Source organism: Ranitomeya imitator, chromosome 10 (assembly GCF_032444005.1).
Source record: "Ranitomeya imitator isolate aRanImi1 chromosome 10, aRanImi1.pri, whole genome shotgun sequence".
NCBI lineage: Eukaryota > Metazoa > Chordata > Amphibia > Anura > Dendrobatidae > Ranitomeya > Ranitomeya imitator.
The window spans coordinates 92,897,051-92,919,433 of record NC_091291.1 but is presented as its reverse complement, the minus strand read 5'-3'; the positions used below and the strand labels follow the sequence as shown (position 1 = coordinate 92,919,433).

At 39.0% G+C, this 22,383-nt stretch overlaps 2 non-coding genes across 2 annotated transcripts; both read right to left on the bottom strand.

Moving 5' to 3' along the window:
* Window positions 1-748: 748 nt before the first annotated feature.
* TRNAF-GAA (transfer RNA phenylalanine (anticodon GAA)) lies at window positions 749-821 on the bottom strand. The gene has a single exon. It is a non-coding gene; the product is annotated as a tRNA-Phe (tRNA).
* Window positions 822-11,079: 10,258 nt separating this feature from the next.
* On the bottom strand, window positions 11,080-11,162 carry TRNAL-CAG (transfer RNA leucine (anticodon CAG)). The gene has a single exon. It is a non-coding gene; the product is annotated as a tRNA-Leu (tRNA).
* Window positions 11,163-22,383: the final 11,221 nt, after the last annotated feature.

Below are 22,383 nucleotides of genomic sequence, written 5' to 3'. Positions count from 1 at the left end.
AACTTAAGTTTTTTTCTGTGAAAATATCTAAAGTTTGCTTAAAATTTTGAAATATTAGTCATTTTTATTCTTTGACTGCTTATACCCTTAAACCAACTTGTCGCAACACACAAAAACATTAATAAATAGCATTTTTCATGTGTGTACTTTTTGTCAGCATTAATTTTCAAACCTCCTTTTATTTTGTTAGGATGTTAGAAATGTTAGATTTCTCACAAAACGCGGTGATGCATCATATTTCTTCAGAAACTACCATTTGGCCACACAGCAGGGCTTTGAAAATAAGAGCACTATTCGGGTTTTTGAATGCAGATTTTGCAAGAATAGTTTGCGGTAAAATTTTCAGAGTACCAAACGTACCAAAACAGCAGAAACCTCCCCCCCAAAGTGACCCCATTTTAGAAATTACTTCTCATAATGAATTCATATACACCACAGCATTTCATAGTCAAACATTCATGGCTGAAATCATTCAGCTAGTGTCTGATACATGATGCCTGTATCAGCTATCCGGTTCCCATTAAATCCTCTTACAGCTTAGTGAAATGGAAATAAACAAAATAGAGGAAAAATAAAAAAAAAACAATAATTTGCTCAAAAGGAAAAACTCCCATTTCTCATCTTTTCAACATTTTATTTTCTGTAGATAGTTAAGATTTTTAGGCCTTTTTTCATTTTCTTTAAGTCATCAGCCCATGTGCTTTGTTCATTTTCTCCTTAAAATGTAAACAGTGAAGAAAAAATCTGTTGCCGAAACCCTGGATCAAACCAGGGACCTTTAGATCTTCAATCTAACGCTCTCCCAACTGAGCTATTTCGGCCAAACACAAACAACTTTTGGAGTGTTTGACACTCGGCAAATGTCAAGCGAAACCCCTGAAAATGTATATTTTTATTTTTGCTTTGACTAGTTTTTGCAGCATGTTTTCTATTTGAAACTCCTGCCATTTTGTTGTACATGTTTAATAACTTTCATTTACTCTTTGTGAATGAGTAGAAAAAAAATGCAATTTTGACAGATTTTTTTACATTTCCAATTTGACTCTATTCATCACGTTCATTCTAACCCTGTGTTTATGAGACAGGTGATGGTTGCACATAAAACACAATGTGCATGCATAATGTTACGTCAAGTTTTATTTGATATTAGATGCAAATAATTGGAGCAAAAAAGAAGACAAAAATTTAGAGAAAATATTTTAATGATTGTTAACTTTCAATGTGAAAACGTTTGTCCCAAAATGTGCTGAAACTTAGATGTCAATATCGCATGCGCATTTCAGACTTTTTAATCTATGATTACCTACTTTTTCAGCTTTTGTTTATTAAGTACTGTTATGGTCTATTGAGGAATGAGGTAAACAATTATGAAATTAGACTTACCTGCAATTCAGTTTATAGAAATCTCCCAGAACAGCCCCATAGGATGTGGAATCTCCGACCTAATAGGGAAAGAGAACACAAAGAGGTGAAATAATCCTCCCCATTCACCGCCCATAGTATTTTTATGATGCCAAGACAGCTAACATATGCACATAAAACATATTTCACAATCCTAGAGTTCTGTTTATAGATGACAATTTCAGATTCACCCCAAAAACTCCTAGGTAGTCATAACTTTGGGATCAGGTTTTTTAAGGCCCATTGCTAAGTTTGGTTTGAGCCCCATCTAATCAATAACTGAAGGGAATCTGTATAGTTTCATGAAACGAAAAGGTGATGTCAGAAGTGGAATTTGAACCCACGCCTCCAAGAGAGACTGTGACCTGAACGCAGCGCCTTAGACCGCTCGGCCATCCTGACTTCTTGTGGATTTTGTTCCTTAACTCTTTCCAAATTAGTCAGCAGAAATATGACCATCAATTGTCATTGAAAATTATTTTAACATAATTAATATTACAGTTTTTATTTCTATACATTTGTTTAAACTATTAGTTATCAAGCCTATTTTGAGCTAAAAGGCCAAGCCCCATTTGTTAAAAAATATGACATGTATCACTTTATGCAGTAATAACTCTGGAATGCTTCTACATATCCCCGTAATTCTGAAAGTGTTTTTTGTGACACATTGTACTTTACATTAACTGTAAATTTAGGTCAATAAACTTTTAGTTTTTTTCTGTGAAAATATCTAAAGTTTGCATAAAATTTTGAAATATTAGTCATTTTTATTCTTTGACTGCTTATACCCTTAAACCAACTTGTCGCAACAAACAAAAACATTAATAAATAGCATTTTTCATGTGTGTACTTTTTGTCAGCATTAATTTTCAAACCTCCTTTTATTTTGTTAGGATGTTAGAAATGTTAGATTTCTCACAAAATGCGGTGATGCATCATATTTCTTCAGAAACTACCATTTGGCCACACAGCAGGGCTTTGAAAATAAGAGCACTATTCGGGTTTTGGAATGCAGATTTTGCAAGAATAGTTTGCGGTAAAATTTTCAGAGTACCAAACATACCAAAACAGCAGAAACCCCCCCCCCCCAAAAGTGACCCCATTTTAGAAATTACTTCTCACAATGAATTCATATACACCACAGCATTTCATAGTCAAACATACATGGCTGAAATCATTCAGCTAGTGTCTGATACATGATGCCTGTATCAGCTATCCGGTTCCCATTAAATCCTCTTACAGCTTAGTGAAATGGAAATAAACAAAATAGAGGAAAAATTTTAAAAAAATAATAATTTGCTCAAAAGGAAAAGCTCACATTTCTCATCTTTTCAACATTTTATTTTCTGTAGATAGTTAAGATTTTTAGGCCTTTTTTCATTTTCTTTAAGTCATCAGCCCATGTGCTTTGTTCATTTTCTCCTTAAAATGTAAACAGTGAAGAAAAATTATGTTGCCGAAAAACGGGATCGAACGAAGGACCTTTAGATCTTCAGTCTAACGCTCTCCCAACTGAGCTATTTCGGCCAAACACAAACAACTTTAGGAGTGTTTGACACTCGGCAAATGTCAAGCGAAACCCCTGTAAATGTATATTTTTATTTTTGCTTTGACTAGTTTTTGCAGCATGATTTCTATTTGAAACTCCTGCCATTTTGTTGTACATGTTTAATAACTTTCATTAACTCTTTGTGAATGAGTAGAAAAAAAATGCAATTTTGACAGATTTTTTTACATTTCCAATTTGACTCTATTCATCACGTTCATTCTAACCCTGTGTTTATGAGACAGGTGATGGTTGCACATAAAACACAATGTGCATGCATAATGTTACGTCAAGTTTTATTTGATATTAGATGCAAATAATTGGAGCAAAAAAGAAGACAAAAATGTAGAGAAAATATTTTAATGATTGTTAACTTTCAATGTGAAAACGTTTGTCCCAAAATGTGCTGAAACTTAGATGTCAGTATCGCATGCGCATTTCAGACTTTTTAATCTTAGATTACCTACTTTTTCAGCTTTTGTTTATTAAGTACTGTTATGGTCTATTGAGGAATGAGGTAAACAAATATGAAATTAGACTTACCTGCAATTCAGTTTATAGAAATCTCCCAAAACAACCCCATAGGATGTGGAATCTCCGACCTAATAGGGAAAGAGAACACAAAGAGGTGAAATAATCCTCCCCATTCACCGCCCATAGTATTTTTATGGTGCCAAGACAGCTAACATATGCACATAAAACCTATTTCACAATCCTAGAGTTCCGTTTATAGATGACAATTTCAGATTCACCCCAAAAACTCCCAGGTAGTCATAACTTTGGGAACAGGTTTTTTAACCCCTTCCCGACCTGTGACACAGCGTATGCGTCATGAAAGTCGGTGCCAATCCGACCTGTGACGCATATGCTGTGTCACAGAAAGATCGCGTCCCTGCAGATCGGGTGAAAGGGTTAACTCCCATTTCACCCGATCTGCAGGGACAGGGGGAGTGGTAGTTTAGCCCAGGGGGGGTGGCTTCACCCCCCCCGTGGCTACGATCGCTCTGATTGGCTGTTGAAAGTGAAACTGCCAATCAGAGCGATTTATAATATTTCACCTAAAAAACAGGTGAAATATTACAATCCAGCCATGGCCGATGCTGCAATATCATCGGCCATGGCTGGAAATACTAATGTGCACCCACCCCACCCCACCGATCGCCCCCCCCCCAGCCCCCCGATCTGTGCAGCGCTCCCCTCCGTCCTGTGCTCCGCTCCCCCGTCCTCCTGCCCGCTCCCCCGTGCTCCAATCACACCCCCCGTGCTCCAATGAAACCCCTCTGTGCTCCGATCCCCCCCCGTACAGCGATCCCCCCCGTGCTCCGATCCACCCCCCTGCACAGCGATCCCCCACCCCGTGCTCCAATCCACCCGCACGCACACCGTTCCTCATCCATGCTCCGACGCCCCCCCCCCGTGCTCCGACGCCCCCCCCGTACAGCGATCCCCCCCGTGCTCCGATCCACCCCCCTGCACAGCGATCCCCCACCCCGTGCTCCAATCCACCCGCACGCACACCGTTCCTCATCCATGCTCCGACGCCCCCCCCCCGTGCTCCGACGCCCCCCCCGTGCCCTGATCTCCCCCCCCCTTATACTTACCGAGCCTGCCGGTGTCCGTCTTCTTTCCCGGGCGCCGCCATCTTCCAAAATGGCGGGCGCATGTGCAGTGCGCCCGCCGAATCTGTCGGCCGGCAGATTCGTTCCAGAGTGAATTTTGATCACTGAGATATAACCTATCTCAGTGATCAAAATAAAAAAAATAGTAAATGACCCCCCCCTTTGTCACCCCCATAGGTAGGGACAATAAAAAAATTAAATAATTTTTTTTTCCACTAAGGTTGGGGTAAGAACTAGGGTTAGGGGTAGGGGTAGGGTTAGGGGTAGGGTTAGGGTTAGGGTACGGTATGTGCACACGTATTCTGGTCCTCTGCGGATTTTTCCGCAGAGGATTTGATAAATCCGCAGTGCTAAACCGCTGCAGATTTATGGCGGATTTACCGCGGTTTTTCTGCGCATTTCACTGCGGTTTTACAACTGCGATTTTCTATTGGAGCAGTTGTAAAACCACTGCGGAATCCGCAGAAAGAAATGACATGCTGCGGAATGTAAACCGCTGCGTTTCCGTGCAGTTTTTCCGCAGCATGTGTACAGCGATTTTTGTTTCCCATAGGTTTACATTGAACTGTAAACTCATGGGAAACTGCTGCGGATCCGCAGCGTTTTCCGCAGCGTGTGCACATACCTTTAGAATTAGGCCATGTGCACACGGTGCGGATTTGGCTGCGGATCCGCAGCGGATTGGCCGCTGCGGATCCGCAGCAGAGTTCCATCAGGTTTACAGTACCATGTAAACATATGGAAAACCTAATCCGCTGTGCCCATGGTGCGGAAAATACCGCGCGGGAACGCTGCGTTGTATTTTCCGCAGCATGTCAATTCTTTGTGCGGATTCCGCAGCGTTTTACACCTGTTCCTCAATAGGAATCCACAGGTGAAATCCGCACAAAAAACACTGGAAATCCACGGTAAATCTGCAGGTAAAACGCAGTGCCTTTTACCCGCGGATTTTTCAAAAATGGACCTGAAAAATCTCATACGAATCCGCAACGTTGGCACATAGCCTTAGGGCTAGGGTTGGGTTGGAATTAGGGTTGTGGTTAGGGGTGTGTTGGGGTTAGGGTTGTGATTAGGGTTATGGCTACAGTTGGGATAAGGTTTAGGGGTGTGTTGGGGTTAGTGTTGGAGTTAGAATTGAGGGGTTTCCACTGTTTAGGCACATCAGGGGGTCTCCAAACGCAACATGGCGCCACCATTGATTCCAGCCAATCTTGTATTCAAAAAGTCAAATGGTGCTCCCTCACTTCCGAGCCCTGACGTGTGCCCAAACAGTGGTTTACCCCCACATATGGGGGTACCAGCATACTCAGGACAAACTGCGCAACAATTACTGGGGTCAAATTTCTCCTGTTACCCTTGAGAAAATAAAAAATTGCTTGCTAAAACATCATTTTTGAGGAAAGAAAAATGATTTTTTATTTTCACGGCTCTGCGTTGTAAACGTCTGTGAAGCACTTGGGGGTTCAAAGTGCTCACCACACATCTAGATAAGTTCCTTGGGGGGTCTAGTTTCCAAAATGGGGTCACTTGTGGGGGGTTTCTACTGTTTAGGCACACCAGGGGCTCTGCAAACGCAATGTGACGCCCGCAGACCATGCCATCAAAGTCTGCATTTCAAAAGTCACTACTTCCCTTCTGAGCCCCGACGTGCGCCCAAACAGTGGTTTACCCCCACACATGGGGTATCGGCGTACTCAGGAGAAACTGGACAACAACTTTTGGGGTCCAATTTCTCCTGTAACCCTTGGGAAAATAAAAAATTCTGGGCTAAAAAATTATTTTTGAGGAAAGAAAACGTATTTATTATTTTCACGGCTCTGCGTTATAAACTTCTGTGAAGCACTTGGGGGTTGAAAGTGCTCACCACATATCTAGATAATTTCATTTCGGGGTCTAGTTTCCGAAATGGGGTGACTTGTGGGGGGTTTCTACTGTTTAGTCACATCAGGGGCTCTGCAAACGCAACGTGACACCCGTAGAGCATTCCATCAAAGTCTGTATTTCAAAACGTCACTACTTCACTTCCGAGCCCCGGCAAGTGCCCAAATAGTAGTTTACCCCCACATATGGGGTATCACCGTACTCAGGAGAAACTGGACAACAAATATTGGGGTCAAATTTCTCCTGTTACCCTTGGGAAAATAAAAAATTGCGGGCTAAAAAATCATTTTTGAGAAAAGAAATTTTTTATTTTATTTTCATGGCTCTGCGTTATAAACTTCTGTGAAGCACTTGAGGGTTTAAAGTGCTCACCACACATCTAGATTAGTTCCTTTGGGGGTCTAGTTTCCAAAATGGGGTCATTTGTGGGGGATCTCCAATGTTTAGGCACACAGGGGCTCTCCAAACGCAACATGGTGTCCGCTAATGATTGGAGCTAATTTTCCATTTAAAAAGCCAAATGGCGTGCCTTCCCTTCTGAGCCCTGCCGTGCGCCCAAACAGTGGTTTACCCCCACATATGGGGTATCTGCGTACTCAGGACAAACTGGACAACAATATTTGGGGTCCAATTTCTCCTATTACCATTGGCAAAATAGGAAATTCCAGGCTAAAAAAATCATTTTTGAGAAAAGAAAAATTATTTTTTATTTTCATGGCTCTGCATTAAAAACTTCTGTGAAGCACCTGGGGGTTTAAAGTGCTCAGTATGCATCTAGATAAGTTCCTTGGGGGGTCTAGTTTCCAAAATGGGGTCACTTGTGGGGGAGCTCCATTGCATAGGCACACAGGGGCGCTCCAAATGCGACATGGTGTCCGCTAACAATTGGAGCTAATTTTCCATTCAAAAAGTCAAAAGGCGCGCCTTCCCTTCCGAGCCCTGCCTTGTGCCCAAACAGTGGTTTACCCCCACATATGAGGTATCGGCGTACTCGGGAGAAATTGCTCAACAAATTTTAGGATCCATTTTATCCTATTGCCCATGTGAAAATGAAAAAATTGAGGTGAAAAGAAATTTTTTGTGAAAAAAAAGTACTTTTTCATTTTTACGGATCAATTTGTGAAGCACCTGAGGGTTTAAAGTGCTCACTAGGCATCTATATAAGTTCCTTGGGGGGTCCAGTTTCCAAAATGGGGTCACTTGTGGGGGAGCTCCAATGCATAGGCACACAGGGGCTCTCCAAACGCGACATGGTGTCCGCTAACAATTGGAGCTAATTTTCCATTCAAAAAGTCAAAAGGCGCGCCTTCCCTTCCGAGCCCTGCCGTGTGCCCACACAGTGGTTTACCCCCACATATGAGGTATCGGCGTACTCGGGAGAAATTGCTCAACAAATTTTAGAATCCATTTTATCCTGTTGTCCATGTGAAAATGAAAAAATTGAGGCTAAAATAATTTTTTTGTGAAAAAAAAAGTACTTTTTCATTTTTACGGATCAATTTGTGAAGCACCTGGGGGTTTAAAGTGCTCACTATGCATCTAGATAAGTTCCTTGGGGCGTCTAGTTTCCAAAATGGGGTCACTTGTGGGGGAGCTCCAATTTTTAGGCACACGGGGGCTCTTCAAACGTGACATGGTGTCCGCTAAAGAGTGGAGCCAATTTTTCATTCAAAAAGTCAAATGGCGCTCCTTCCCTTCCAAGCCCTGCCGTGCGCCCAAACAGTGGTTTACCCCCACATATGAGGTATCAGCGTACTCAGGACAAATTGGACAACAACTTTCGTGGTTCAGTTTCTCTTTTTACCATTCGGAAAATAAAAAAATTGTTGCTGAAAGATCATTTTTGTGACTAAAAAGTTATATGTTCATTTTTTCCTTTCATGTTGCTTCTGCTGCTGTGAAGCACCTGAAGGGTTAATAAACTTCTTGAATGTGGTTTTGAGTACCTTGAGGGGTGCAGTTTTTAGAATGGTGTCACTTTTGGGTATTTTCAGCCATATAGACCCCTCAAACTGACTTCAAATGTGAGGTGGTCCCTAAAAAAAATGGTTTTGTAAATTTCGTTGTAAAAATGAGAAATCGCTGGTCAAATTTTAACCCTTATAACTTCCTAGCAAAAAAAAATTTTGTTTCCAAAATTGTGCTGATGTAAAGTAGACGTGTGGGAAATGTTATTTATTAACTATTTTGTGTCACATAACTCTCTGGTTTAACAGAATAAAAATTCAAAATGTGAAAATTGCGAAATTTTCAAAATTTTCGCCAAATTTCCGTTTTTATCACAAATAAACACAGAATTTATTGACCTAAATTTACCACTAACATGAAGCCCAATATGTCACGAAAAAACAATCTCAGAACCGCTAGGATCCGTTGAAGCGTTCCCGAGTTATTACCTCATAAAGGGACACTGGTCAGAATTGCAAAAAACGGCAAGGTCTTTAAGGTCAAATGGGCTGGGCCCATTGCTAAGTTTGGTTTGAGCCCAATCTAATCAATAACTGAAGGGAGTCTGTATAGTTTCCTGAAATGAAAAGGTGATGTCAGAAGTGGGATTTGAACCCACGCCTCCAAGAGAGACTGCCACCTGAACGCAGCGCCTTAGACCGCTCGGCCATCCTGACTTCTTGTGGATTTTGTACCTTAACTCTTTCCAAATTAGTCAGCAGAAATATGACCATCAATTGTCATTGAAAATTATTTTCAAATAATTAATATTACAGTTTTTATTTCTATACATTTGTTTAAACTATTAGTTATAAAGCCTATTTTGAGCTAAAAGGCCAAGCCCCATTTGTTAAAAAATATGACATGTATCACTTTATGCAGTAATAACTCTGGAATGCTTCTACATATCCCCGTAATTCTGAAAGTGTTTTTTGTGACACATTGTACTTTACATTAACTGTAAATTTAGGTCAATAAACTTTTAGTTTTTTTCTGTGAAAATATCTAAAGTTTGCTTAAAATTTTGAAATATTAGTCATTTTTGTTCTTTGTCTGCTTATACCCTTAAACCAACTTGTCGCAACACACAAAAACATTAATAAATAGCATTTTTCATGTGTGTACTTTTTGTCAGCATTAATTTTCAAACCTCCTTTTGTTTTGTTAGGATGTTAGAAATGTTAGATTTCTCACAAAATGCGGTGATGCATCATATTTCTTCAGAAACTACCATTTGGCCACACAGCAGGGCTTTTAAAATAAGAGCACTATTCGGGTTTTGGAATGCAGATTTTGCAAGAATAGTTTGCGGTAAAATTTTCAGAGTACCAAACGTACCAAAACAGCAGAAACCCCCCCCCCCAAAGTGACCCCATTTTAGAAATTACTTCTCACAATAAATTCATATACACCACAGCATTTCATAGTCAAACATATATGGCTGAAATCATTCAGCTAGTGTCTGATACATGATGCCTGTATCAGCTATCCGGATCCCATTAAATCCTCTTACAGCTTAGTGAAATGGAAATAAACAAAATAGAGGAAAAATTAAAAAAAATAATAATTTGCTCAAAAGGAAAAGCTCCCATTTCTCATCTTTTCAACATTTTATTTTCTGTAGATAGTTAAGATTTTTAGGCCTTTTTTCATTTTCTTTAAGTCATCAGCCCATGTGCTTTGTTCATTTTCTCCTTAAAATGTAAACAGTGAAGAAAAATTATGTTGCCGAAACCCGGGATCTTAAGATCTTCAGTCTAACGCTCTCCCAACTGAGATATTTCGGCCAAACACAAACAACTTTAGGAGTGTTTGACACTCGGCAAATGTCAAGCAAAACCTCTGAAAATGTATATTTTTATTTTTGCTTTGACTAGTTTTTGCAGCATGATTTCTATTTGAAACTCCTACCATTTTGTTGTACATGTTTAATAACTTTCATTAACTCTTTGTGAATGAGTAGAAAAAAAATGCAATTTTGACAGATTTTTTTACATTTCCAATTTGACTCTATTCATCACGTTCATTCTAACCCTGTGTTTATGAAACAGGTGATGGTTGCACATAAAACACAATGTGCATGCATAATGTTACATCAAGTTTTATTTGATATTAGATGCAAATAATTGGAGCAAAAAAGGAGACAAAAATTTAGAGAAAATATTTTAATGATTGTTAACTTTCAATGTGAAAACGTTTGTCCCAAAATGTGCTGAAACTTAGATGTCAGTATCGCATGCGCATTTCAGACTTTTTAATCTTAGATTACCTACTTTTTCAGCTTTTATTTATTAAGTACTGTTATGGTCTATTGAGGAATGAGGTAAACAAATATGAAATTAGACTTACCTGCAATTCAGTTTATAGAAATCTCCCAGAACAGCCCCATAGGATGTGGAATCTCCGACCTAATAGGGAAAGAGAACACAAAGAGGTGAAATAATCCTCCCCATTCACCGCCCATAGTATTTTTATGGTGCCAAGACCGCTAACATATGCACATAAAACCGATTTCACAATCCTAGAGTTCCGTTTATAGATGACAATTTCAGATTCACCCCAAAAACTCCCAGGTAGTCATAACTTTGGGATCAGGTTTTTAAGGCCCATTGCTAAGTTTGGTTTGAGCCCCATCTAATCAATAACTGAAGGGAATCTGTATAGTTTCATGAAACGAAAAGGTGATGTCAGAAGTGGGATTTGAACCCACGCCTCCAAGAGAGACTGCGACCTGAACGCAGCGCCTTAGACCGCTCGGCCATCCTGACTTCTTGTGGATTTTGTACCTTAACTCTTTCCAAATTAGTCAGCAGAAATATGACCATCAATTGTCATTGAAAATTATTTTCAAATAATTAATATTACAGTTTTTATTTCTATACATTTGTTTAAACTATTAGTTATCAAGCCTATTTTGAGCTAAAAGGCCAAGCCCCATTTGTTAAAAAATATGACATGTATCATTTTATGCAGTAATAACTCTGGAATGCTTCTACATATCCCCGTAATTCTGAAAGTGTTTTTTGTGACACATTGTACTTTACATTAACTGTAAATTTAGGTCAATAAACTTTTAGTTTTTTTCTGTGAAAATATCTAAAGTTTGCTTAAAATTTTGAAATATTAGTCATTTTTGTTCTTTGTCTGCTTATACCCTTAAACCAACTTGTCGCAACACACAAAAACATTAATAAATAGCATTTTTCATGTGTGTACTTTTTGTCAGCATTAATTTTCAAACCTCCTTTTGTTTTGTTAGGATGTTAGAAATGTTAGATTTCTCACAAAATGCGGTGATGCATCATATTTCTTCAGAAACTACCATTTGGCCACACAGCAGGGCTTTTAAAATAAGAGCACTATTCGGGTTTTGGAATGCAGATTTTGCAAGAATAGTTTGCGGTAAAATTTTCAGAGTACCAAACGTACCAAAACAGCAGAAACCCCCCCCCCAAAGTGACCCCATTTTAGAAATTACTTCTCACAATAAATTCATATACACCACAGCATTTCATAGTCAAACATATATGGCTGAAATCATTCAGCTAGTGTCTGATACATGATGCCTGTATCAGCTATCCGGATCCCATTAAATCCTCTTACAGCTTAGTGAAATGGAAATAAACAAAATAGAGGAAAAATTAAAAAAAATAATAATTTGCTCAAAAGGAAAAGCTCCCATTTCTCATCTTTTCAACATTTTATTTTCTGTAGATAGTTAAGATTTTTAGGCCTTTTTTCATTTTCTTTAAGTCATCAGCCCATGTGCTTTGTTCATTTTCTCCTTAAAATGTAAACAGTGAAGAAAAATTATGTTGCCGAAACCCGGGATCTTAAGATCTTCAGTCTAACGCTCTCCCAACTGAGCTATTTCGGCCAAACACAAACAACTTTAGGAGTGTTTGACACTCGGCAAATGTCAAGCAAAACCTCTGAAAATGTATATTTTTATTTTTGCTTTGACTAGTTTTTGCAGCATGATTTCTATTTGAAACTCCTGCCATTTTGTTGTACATGTTTAATAACTTTCTTTAACTCTTTGTGAATGAGTAGAAAAAAAATGCAATTTTGACAGATTTTTTTACATTTCCAATTTGACTCTATTCATCACGTTCATTCTAACCCTGTGTTTATGAGACAGGTGATGGTTGCACATAAAACACAATGTGCATGCATAATGTTACATCAAGTTTTATTTGATATTAGATGCAAATAATTGGAGCAAAAAAGGAGACAAAAATTTAGAGAAAATATTTTAATGATTGTTAACTTTCAATGTGAAAACGTTTGTCCCAAAATGTGCTGAAACTTAGATGTCAGTATCGCATGCGCATTTCAGACTTTTTAATCTTAGATTACCTACTTTTTCAGCTTTTGTTTATTAAGTACTGTTATGGTCTATTGAGGAATGAGGTAAACAAATATGAAATTAGACTTACCTGCAATTCAGTTTATAGAAATCTCTCAGAACAGCCCCATAGGATGTGGAATCTCCGACCTAATAGGGAAAGAGAACACAAAGAGGTGAAATAATCCTCCCCATATTATTTTTATGGTGCCAAGACAGCTAACGTATGCACATAAAACCTATTTCACAATCCTAGAGTTCCGTTTATAGATGACAATTTCAGATTCACCCCAAAAACTCCCAGGTAGTCATAACTTTGGGATCAGGTTTTTTAAGGCCCATTGCCAAGTTTGGTTTGAGCCCCATCTAATCAATAACTGAAGGGAATCTGTATAGTTTCATGAAACGAAAAGGTGATGTCATAAGTGGAATTTGAATCCACGCCTCCAAGAGAGACTGCGACCTGAACGCAGCGCCTTAGACCGCTCGGCCATCCTGACTTCTTGTGGATTTTGTACCTTAACTCTTTCCAAATTAGTCAGCAGAAATATGACCATCAATTGTCATTGAAAATTATTCTAAAATAATTAATATTACAGTTTTTATTTCTATACATTTGTTTAAACTATTAGTTATCAAGCCTATTTTGAGCTAAAAGGCCAAGCCCCATTTGTTAAAAAATATGACATGTGTCACTTTCTGCAGTAATAACTCTGGAATGCTTCTACATATCCCCGTAATTCTGAAAGTGTTTTTTGTGACACATTGTACTTTACATTAACTGTAAATTTAGGTCAATAAACTTTTAGTTTTTTTCTGTGAAAATATCTAAAGTTTGCTTAAAATTTTGAAATATTAGTCATTTTTATTCTTTGACTGCTTATACCCTTAAACCAACTTGTCGCAACACACAAAAACATTAATAAATAGCATTTTTCATGTGTGTACTTTTTGTCAGCATTAATTTTCAAACCTCCTTTTATTTTGTTAGGATGTTAGAAATGTTAGATTTCTCACAAAATGCAGTGGTGCATCATATTTCTTCAGAAACTACCATTTGGCCACACAGCAGGGCTTTGAAAATAAGAGCACTATTCGGGTTTTGGAATGCAGATTTTGCAAGAATAGTTTGCGGTAAAATTTTCAGAGTACCAAAAGTACCAAAACAACAGAAACCCCCCCCCCCCAAAGTGACCCCATTTTAGAAATTACTTCTCACAATGAATTCATATACACCACAGCATTTCATAGTCAAACATACATGGCTGAAATCATTCAGCTAGTGTCTGATACATGATGCCTGTATCAGCTATCCGGTTCCCATTAAATCCTCTTACAGCTTAGTGAAATGGAAATAAACAAAATAGAGGAAAAAATTTAAAAAAATAATAATTTGCTCAAAAGGAAAAGCTCCTATTTCTCATCTTTTCAACATTTTATTTTCTGTAGATAGTTAAGATTTTTAGGCCTTTTTTCATTTTCTTTAAGTCATCAGCCCATGTGCTTTGTTCATTTTCTCCTTAAAATGTAAACTGTGAAGAAAAATTATGTTGCCGAAACCCGGGATCTAACTAGGAACCTTTAGATCTTCAGTCTAACGCTCTCCCAACAGAGCTATTTCGGCCAAACGCAAACAACTTTAGGAGTGTTTGACACTCGGAAAATGTCAAGCGAAACCCCTGAAAATGTATATTTTTATTTTTGCTTTGACTAGTTTTTGCAGCATGATTTCTATTTGAAACTCCTGCCATTTTGTTGTACATGTTTAATAACTTTCATTAACTCTTTGTGAATGAGTAGAAAAAAAATGCAATTTTGACAGATTTTTTTACATTTCCAATTTGACTCTATTCATCACGTTCATTCTAACCCTGTGTTTATGAGACAGGTGATGGTTGCACATAAAACACAATGTGCATGCATAATGTTACGTCAAGTTTTATTTGATATTAGATGCAAATAATTGGAGCAAAAAAGAAGACAAAAATTTAGAGAAAATATTTTAATGATTGTTAACTTTCAATGTGAAAACGTTTGTCCCAAAATGTGCTGAAACTTAGATGTCAGTATCGCATGCGCATTTCAGACTTTTTAATCTATGATTACCTACTTTTTCAGCTTTTGTTTATTAAGTACTGTTATGGTCTATTGAGGAATGAGGTAAGCAAATATGAAATTAGACTTACCTGCAATTCAGTTTATAGAAATCTCCCAGAACAGCCCCATAGGATGTGGAATCTCCGACCTAATAGGGAAAGAGAACACAAAGAGGTGAAATAATCCTCCCCATTCACCGCCCATAGTATTTTTATGATGCCAAGACAGCTAACATATGCACATAAAACATATTTCACAATCCTAGAGTTCTGTTTATAGATGACAATTTCAGATTCACCCCAAAAACTCCTAGGTAGTCATAACTTTGAGATCAGGTTTTTTAAGGCCCATTGCTAAGTTTGGTTTGAGCCCCATCTAATCAATAACTGAAGGGAATCTGTATAGTTTCATGAAACGAAAAGGTGATGTCAGAAGTGGAATTTGAACCCACGCCTCCAAGAGAGACTGTGACCTGAACGCAGCGCCTTAGACCGCTCGGACATCCTGAGTTCTTGTGGATTTTGTTCCTTAACTCTTTCCAAATTAGTCAGCAGAAATATGACCATCAATTGTCATTGAAAATTATTTTAACATAATTAATATTACAGTTTTTATTTCTATACATTTGTTTAAACTATTAGTTATCAAGCCTATTTTGAGCTAAAAGGCCAAGCCCCATTTGTTAAAAAATATGACATGTATCACTTTATGCAGTAATAACTCTGGAATGCTTCTACATATCCCCGTAATTCTGAAAGTGTTTTTTGTGACACATTGTACTTTACATTAACTGTAAATTTAGGTCAATAAACTTTTAGTTTTTTTCTGTGAAAATATCTAAAGTTTGCATAAAATTTTGAAATATTAGTCATTTTTATTCTTTGACTGCTTATACCCTTAAACCAACTTGTCGCAACAAACAAAAACATTAATAAATAGCATTTTTCATGTGTGTACTTTTTGTCAGCATTAATTTTCAAACCTCCTTTTATTTTGTTAGGATGTTAGAAATGTTAGATTTCTCACAAAATGCGGTGATGCATCATATTTCTTCAGAAACTACCATTTGGCCACACAGCAGGGCTTTGAAAATAAGAGCACTATTCGGGTTTTGGAATGCAGATTTTGCAAGAATAGTTTGCGGTAAAATTTTCAGAGTACCAAACATACCAAAACAGCAGAAACCCCCCCCCCCCAAAAGTGACCCCATTTTAGAAATTACTTCTCACAATGAATTCATATACACCACAGCATTTCATAGTCAAACATACATGGCTGAAATCATTCAGCTAGTGTCTGATACATGATGCCTGTATCAGCTATCCGGTTCCCATTAAATCCTCTTACAGCTTAGTGAAATGGAAATAAACAAAATAGAGGAAAAATTTTAAAAAAATAATAATTTGCTCAAAAGGAAAAGCTCACATTTCTCATCTTTTCAACATTTTATTTTCTGTAGATAGTTAAGATTTTTAGGCCTTTTTTCATTTTCTTTAAGTCATCAGCCCATGTGCTTTGTTCATTTTCTCCTTAAAATGTAAACAGTGAAGAAAAATTATGTTGCCGAAACACGGGATCGAACGAAGGACCTTTAGATCTTCAGTCTAACGCTCTCCCAACTGAGCTATTTCGGCCAAACACAAACAACTTTAGGAGTGTTTGACACTCGGCAAATGTCAAGCGAAACCCCTGTAAATGTATATTTTTATTTTTGCTTTGACTAGTTTTTGCAGCATGATTTCTATTTGAAACTCCTGCCATTTTGTTGTACATGTTTAATAACTTTCATTAACTCTTTGTGAATGAGTAGAAAAAAAATGCAATTTTGACAGATTTTTTTACATTTCCAATTTGACTCTATTCATCACGTTCATTCTAACCCTGTGTTTATGAGACAGGTGATGGTTGCACATAAAACACAATGTGCATGCATAATGTTACGTCAAGTTTTATTTGATATTAGATGCAAATAATTGGAGCAAAAAAGAAGACAAAAATGTAGAGAAAATATTTTAATGATTGTTAACTTTCAATGTGAAAACGTTTGTCCCAAAATGTGCTGAAACTTAGATGTCAGTATCGCATGCGCATTTCAGACTGTTTAATCTATGATTACCTACTTTTTCAGCTTTTGTTTATTAAGTACTGTTATGGTCTATTGAGGAATGAGGTAAACAAATATGAAATTAGACTTACCTGCAATTCAGCTTATAGAAATCTCCCAGAACAACCCCATAGGATGTGGAATCTCCGACCTAATAGGGAAAGAGAACACAAAGAGGTGAAATAATCCTCCCCATTCACCGCCCATAGTATTTTTATGGTGCCAAGACAGCTAACATATGCACATAAAACCTATTTCACAATCCTAGAGTTCCGTTTATAGATGACAATTTCAGATTCACCCCAAAAACTCCCAGGAAGTCATAACTTTGGGAACAGGTTTTTTAAGGCCCATTGCTAAGTTTGGTTTGAGCCCAATCTAATCAATAACTGAAGGGAGTCTGTATAGTTTCCTGAAATGAAAAGGTGATGTCAGAAGTGGGATTTGAACCCACGCCTCCAAGAGAGACTGCCACCTGAACGCAGCGCCTTAGACCGCTCGGCCATCCTGACTTCTTGTAGATTTTGTACCTTAACTCTTTCCAAATTAGTCAGCAGAAATATGACCATCAATTGTCATTGAAAATTATTTTAAAATAATTAATATTACAGTTTTTATTTCTATACATTTGTTTAAACTATTAGTCATCAAGCCTATTTTGAGCTAAAAGGCCAAGCCCCATTTGTTAAAAAATATGACATGTATCACTTTATGCAGTAATAACTCTGGAATGCTTCTACATATCCCCGTAATTCTGAAAGTGTTTTTTGTGACACATTGTACTTTACATTAACTGTAAATTTAGGTCAATAAACTTTTAGTTTTTTTCTGTGAAAATATCTAAAGTTTGCTTAAAATTTTGAAATATCAGTCATTTTTATTATTTGACTGCTTATACCCTTAAACCAACTTGTCGCAACACACAAAAACATTAATAAATAGCATTTTTCATGTGTGTACTTTTTGTCAGCATTAATTTTCAAACCTCCTTTTATTTTGTTAGGATGTTAGAAATGTTAGATTTCTCACAAAATGCGGTGATGCATCATATTTCTTCAGAAACTACCATTTGGCCACACAGCAGGGCTTTGAAAATAAGAGCACTATTCGGGTTTTGGAATGCAGATTTTGCAAGAATAGTTTGCGGTAAAATTTTCAGAGTACCAAACGTACCAAAACAGCAGAAACCCCCCCCAAAGTGACCCCATTTTAGAAATTACTTCTCACAATGAATTGATATACACCACAGCATTTCATAGTCAAACATACATGGCTGAAATCATTCAGCTAGTGTCTGATACATGATGCCTGTATCAGCTATCCGGTTCTGTTGTGAATTCTGTGGCAGAACTCCCTCCTGTGGTCACAAGTGGTACTTTGGCTGATTCTCTCTGGGAGCTTCCGTTTGTGGAGGAAAGTGGTACTGCGGCTTCTGAGTTTCCTCCCTCAGGTGATCTGGTGAGGTCGTTAGGTGCTTTTCTACTTAACTCCACCTAATGCTTTGATCCATGCTTCCTGTCAATGTTCCAGTGTTGGACTTGTTTTTCCCTGGATCATTCCTGTGGCCTGCTGCTCTGCATAGCTAAGTTCTTCTTTGCTATTTGTTTGCTATTTTTTCTGTCCAGCTTGTCTATTTGTTTTGCTGGAAGCTCTGGGACGCAAGGGGTGTACCTCCGTGCCGTTAGTTCGGTACGGAGGGTCTTTTTGCCCCTTTGCGTGGTTTTCTTTAGGGTTTTGTATAGACCGCAAAGTTATCTTTCCTATCCTCGCTCTGTTAAGAAAGTCGGGCCTCACTTTGCTGAATCTATTTCATCCCTACGTTTGTCTTTTCATCTTAACTCACAGTCATTATATGTGGGGGGTTGCCTTTTCCTTTGGGGTATTTCTCTGAGGCAAGGTAGGCTGTTGTGAATTCTGTGGCAGAGCTCCCTCCTGTGGTCACAAGTGGTACTTCGGCTGATTCTCTCTGGGAGCTTCCGTTTGTGGAGGAAACTGGTGCTGCTGCTTCTGAGTTTCCTTCCTCAGGTGATCTGGTGAAGTCGTTAGGTGCTTATCTACTTAACCCCACCTAATGCTTTGATTCATGCTTCCTGTCAATGTTCCAGTGTTGGACTTGTGTTTCTCTGGATCATTCCTGTGGCCTGCTGCTCTGCATAGCTAAGTGCTTCATTGCTATTTGTTGCTATTTTTTCTGTCCAGCTTGTCTATTTGTTTTGCTGGAAGCTCTGGGACGCAATTGGTGTACCTCCATGCCGTTAGTTCGGTACGAAGGGTCTTTTTGCCCCTTTGCGTGGTTTTCTTTAGGGTTTTGTGTAGACCGCAAAGTTATCTTTCCTATCCTCGTTCTGTCTAGAATATCGGGCCTCACTTTGCTGAATCTATTTCATCCCTACGTTTGTCTTTTCATCTTGCTCACAGTCATTATATGTGGGGGGCTGCCTTTTCCTTTGGGGTATTTCTCTGAGGCAAGGTAGGCTTATTTTTTCTATCTTCAGGCTAGTTAGTTTCTCAGGCTGTGCCGAGTTGCATAGGTAGCGTTAGGCGCAATCCACGGCTGCCTCTAGTTGTGTTTGGAGAGGATCAGGGATTGCGGTCTGCAGAGTTCCCACGTCTCAGAGCTCGTTCTATTATTTTGGGTTATTGTCAGATCACTGTATGTGCTCTGACCTCCATGTCCATTGTGATACTGAATTGCCTTTCATAACAGTACAGGAAGCCAAAAGTAATAATGATTCTCAATAGAGGGAAAAAAGAAGTTCTGAGACCATTTTTTTTTCTTGGCTTTGTGTTTTGTCTTTTTTTCCCCTAGACATTTGGGTGGTTCAGTACACAGGTGTAGCGATGGACATTAGAAGTCTGTCTTCATTTGTGGATCAGCTCTCGGCAAGAGTACAAAAGATTCAAGACACTATTGATCAGAAATCTATGTTAGAACCAAGAATTCCTATTCCTGATTTGTTTTTTGGAGATAGAACTAAGTTTCTGAGTTTCAAAAATAATTGTAAGTTATTTCTGGCCTTGAAACCTCGTTCCTCTGGTGATCCAGTTCAACAGGTTTTGATTATTATTTCTTTTTTGCGCGGCGACCCTCAGGACTGGGCATTCTCTCTTGCGCCAGGAGATCCTGCATTGAGTAATATCGATGCGTTTTTCCTGGTGCTCGGATTGCTGTACGATGAGCCTAATTCAGTGGATCAGGCAGAAAAGAATTTGCTGGCTCTTTGTCAGGGTCAGGATGAGATAGAGGTATATTGCCAGAAATTTAGAAAATGGTCAGTGCTCACTCAATGGAATGAATCTGCGCTGGCAGCTATGTTCAGAAAGGGTCTCTCTGAAGCCCTTAAGGATGTCATGGTGGGATTTCCTATGCCTGCTGGTTTGAATGAGTCTATGTCTTTGGCTATTCAGATCGGTCGACGCTTGCGTGAGCGTAAATCTGTGCACCATTTGGCGGTATTACCTGAGCTTAAACCTGAGCCTATGCAGTGCGATAGGACTTTGACCAGAGTTGAACGGCAACAACACAGACGTCTGAATGGGCTGTGTTTCTACTGTGGTGATTCCACTCATGCTATCTCTGATTGTCCTAAGCGCACTAAGCGGTTCGCTAGGTCTGCCACCATTGGTACGGTACAGTCAAAATTTCTTCTGTCCGTTACCTTGATCTGCTCTTTGTCATCATATTCTGTCATGGCGTTTGTGGATTCAGGCGCTGCTCTAAATTTGATGGACTTGGAATATGCTAAGCGTTGTGGGTTTTTCTTGGAGCCCTTGCAGTGTCCTATTCCATTGAGAGATATTGATGCTACGCCTTTGGCCAAGAATAAGCCTCAATACTGGACCCAGCTGACCATGTGCATGGCTCCTGCACATCAGGAGGATATTCGCTTTCTGGTGTTGCATAATCTGCATGATGTGGTCGTGTTGGGGTTGCCATGGCTACAAGCCCATAATCCAGTATTGGATTGGAAATCCATGTCGGTGTCCAACTGGGGTTGTCAGGGGGTACATGGTGATGTTCCATTTTTGTCAATTTCGTCATCCACCCCTTCTGAGGTTCCAGAGTTCTTGTCTGATTACCGGGATGTATTTGATGAGCCCAAGTCCGATGCCCTACCTCCGCATAGGGATTGTGATTGTGCTATCAATTTGATTCCTGGTGGTAAATTCCCAAAAGGTCGACTGTTTTATTTATCCGTGCCTGAGCACACCGCTATGCGCAGTTATGTGAAGGAATCCCTGGAGAAGGGGCATATTCGCCCGTCATCGTCGCCATTAGGAGCAGGGTTCTTTTTTGTGGCCAAAAAGGATGGTTCGCTGAGACCTTGTATAGATTATCGCCTTCTTAATAAGATCACTGTTAAATTTCAGTACCCCTTGCCTTTGTTATCTGATTTGTTTGCTTGGATTAAGGGGGCTAGTTGGTTCACCAAGATTGATCTTCGTGGTGCGTATAATCTGGTGTGAATCAGGCGAGGCGATGAATGGAAAACTGCATTTAATACGCCCGAGGGTCATTTTGAGTATCTAGTGATGCCATTCGGACTTGCCAATGCTCCATCAGTGTTTCAGTCCTTTATGCATGACATCTTCCGAGAGTACCTGGATAAATTCCTGATTGTGCACTTGGATGACATTTTGATATTCTCGGATGATTGGAAGTCTCATGTGAAACAGGTCAGAACGGTTTTTCAGGTCCTGCGTGCTAACTCTTTGTTTGTGAAGGGATCAAAGTGTCTCTTTGGTGTGCAGAAGGTTTCATTTTTGGGGTTCATCTTTTCCCCTTCTACTATCGAGATGGATCCTGTTAAGGTCCATGCCATCCATGATTGGACTCAGCCGACATCTCTGAAAAGTCTGCAAAAGTTCCTGGGCTTTGCTAATTTTTATCGTCGCTTCATCTGCAATTTTTCTAGTATTGCCAAACCATTGACCGATTTGACCAAGAAGGGTGCTGATTTGGTCAATTGGTCTTCTGCTGCTGTGGAAGCTTTTCAAGAGTTGAAGCGTCGTTTTTCTTCTGCCCATGTGTTGTGTCAACCTGATGTTTCTCTTCCGTTCCAGGTCGAGGTTGATGTTTTTGAGATTGGAGCAGGGGCTGTTTTGTCACAGAGAGGTTCTGATTGTTCAGTGATGAAACCATGCGCTTTTTTTTCCAGGAAGTTTTCACCTGCTGAGCGGAATTATGATGTGGGCAACCGAGAGTTGCTGGCCATGAAGTGGGCATTCGAGGAGTGGCGTCATTGGCTTGAAGGAGCTAAGCATCGCGTGGTGGTATTGACTGATCATAAGAACCTGACTTATCTCGAGTCTGCTAAGTATTTGAATCCTAGACAGGCTCGTTGGTCGCTGTTTTTTGCCCGTTTTGACTTTGTGATTTCGTACCTTCCGGGCTCTAAAAATGTGAAGGCGGATGCTCTGTCTAGGAGTTTTGTGCCCG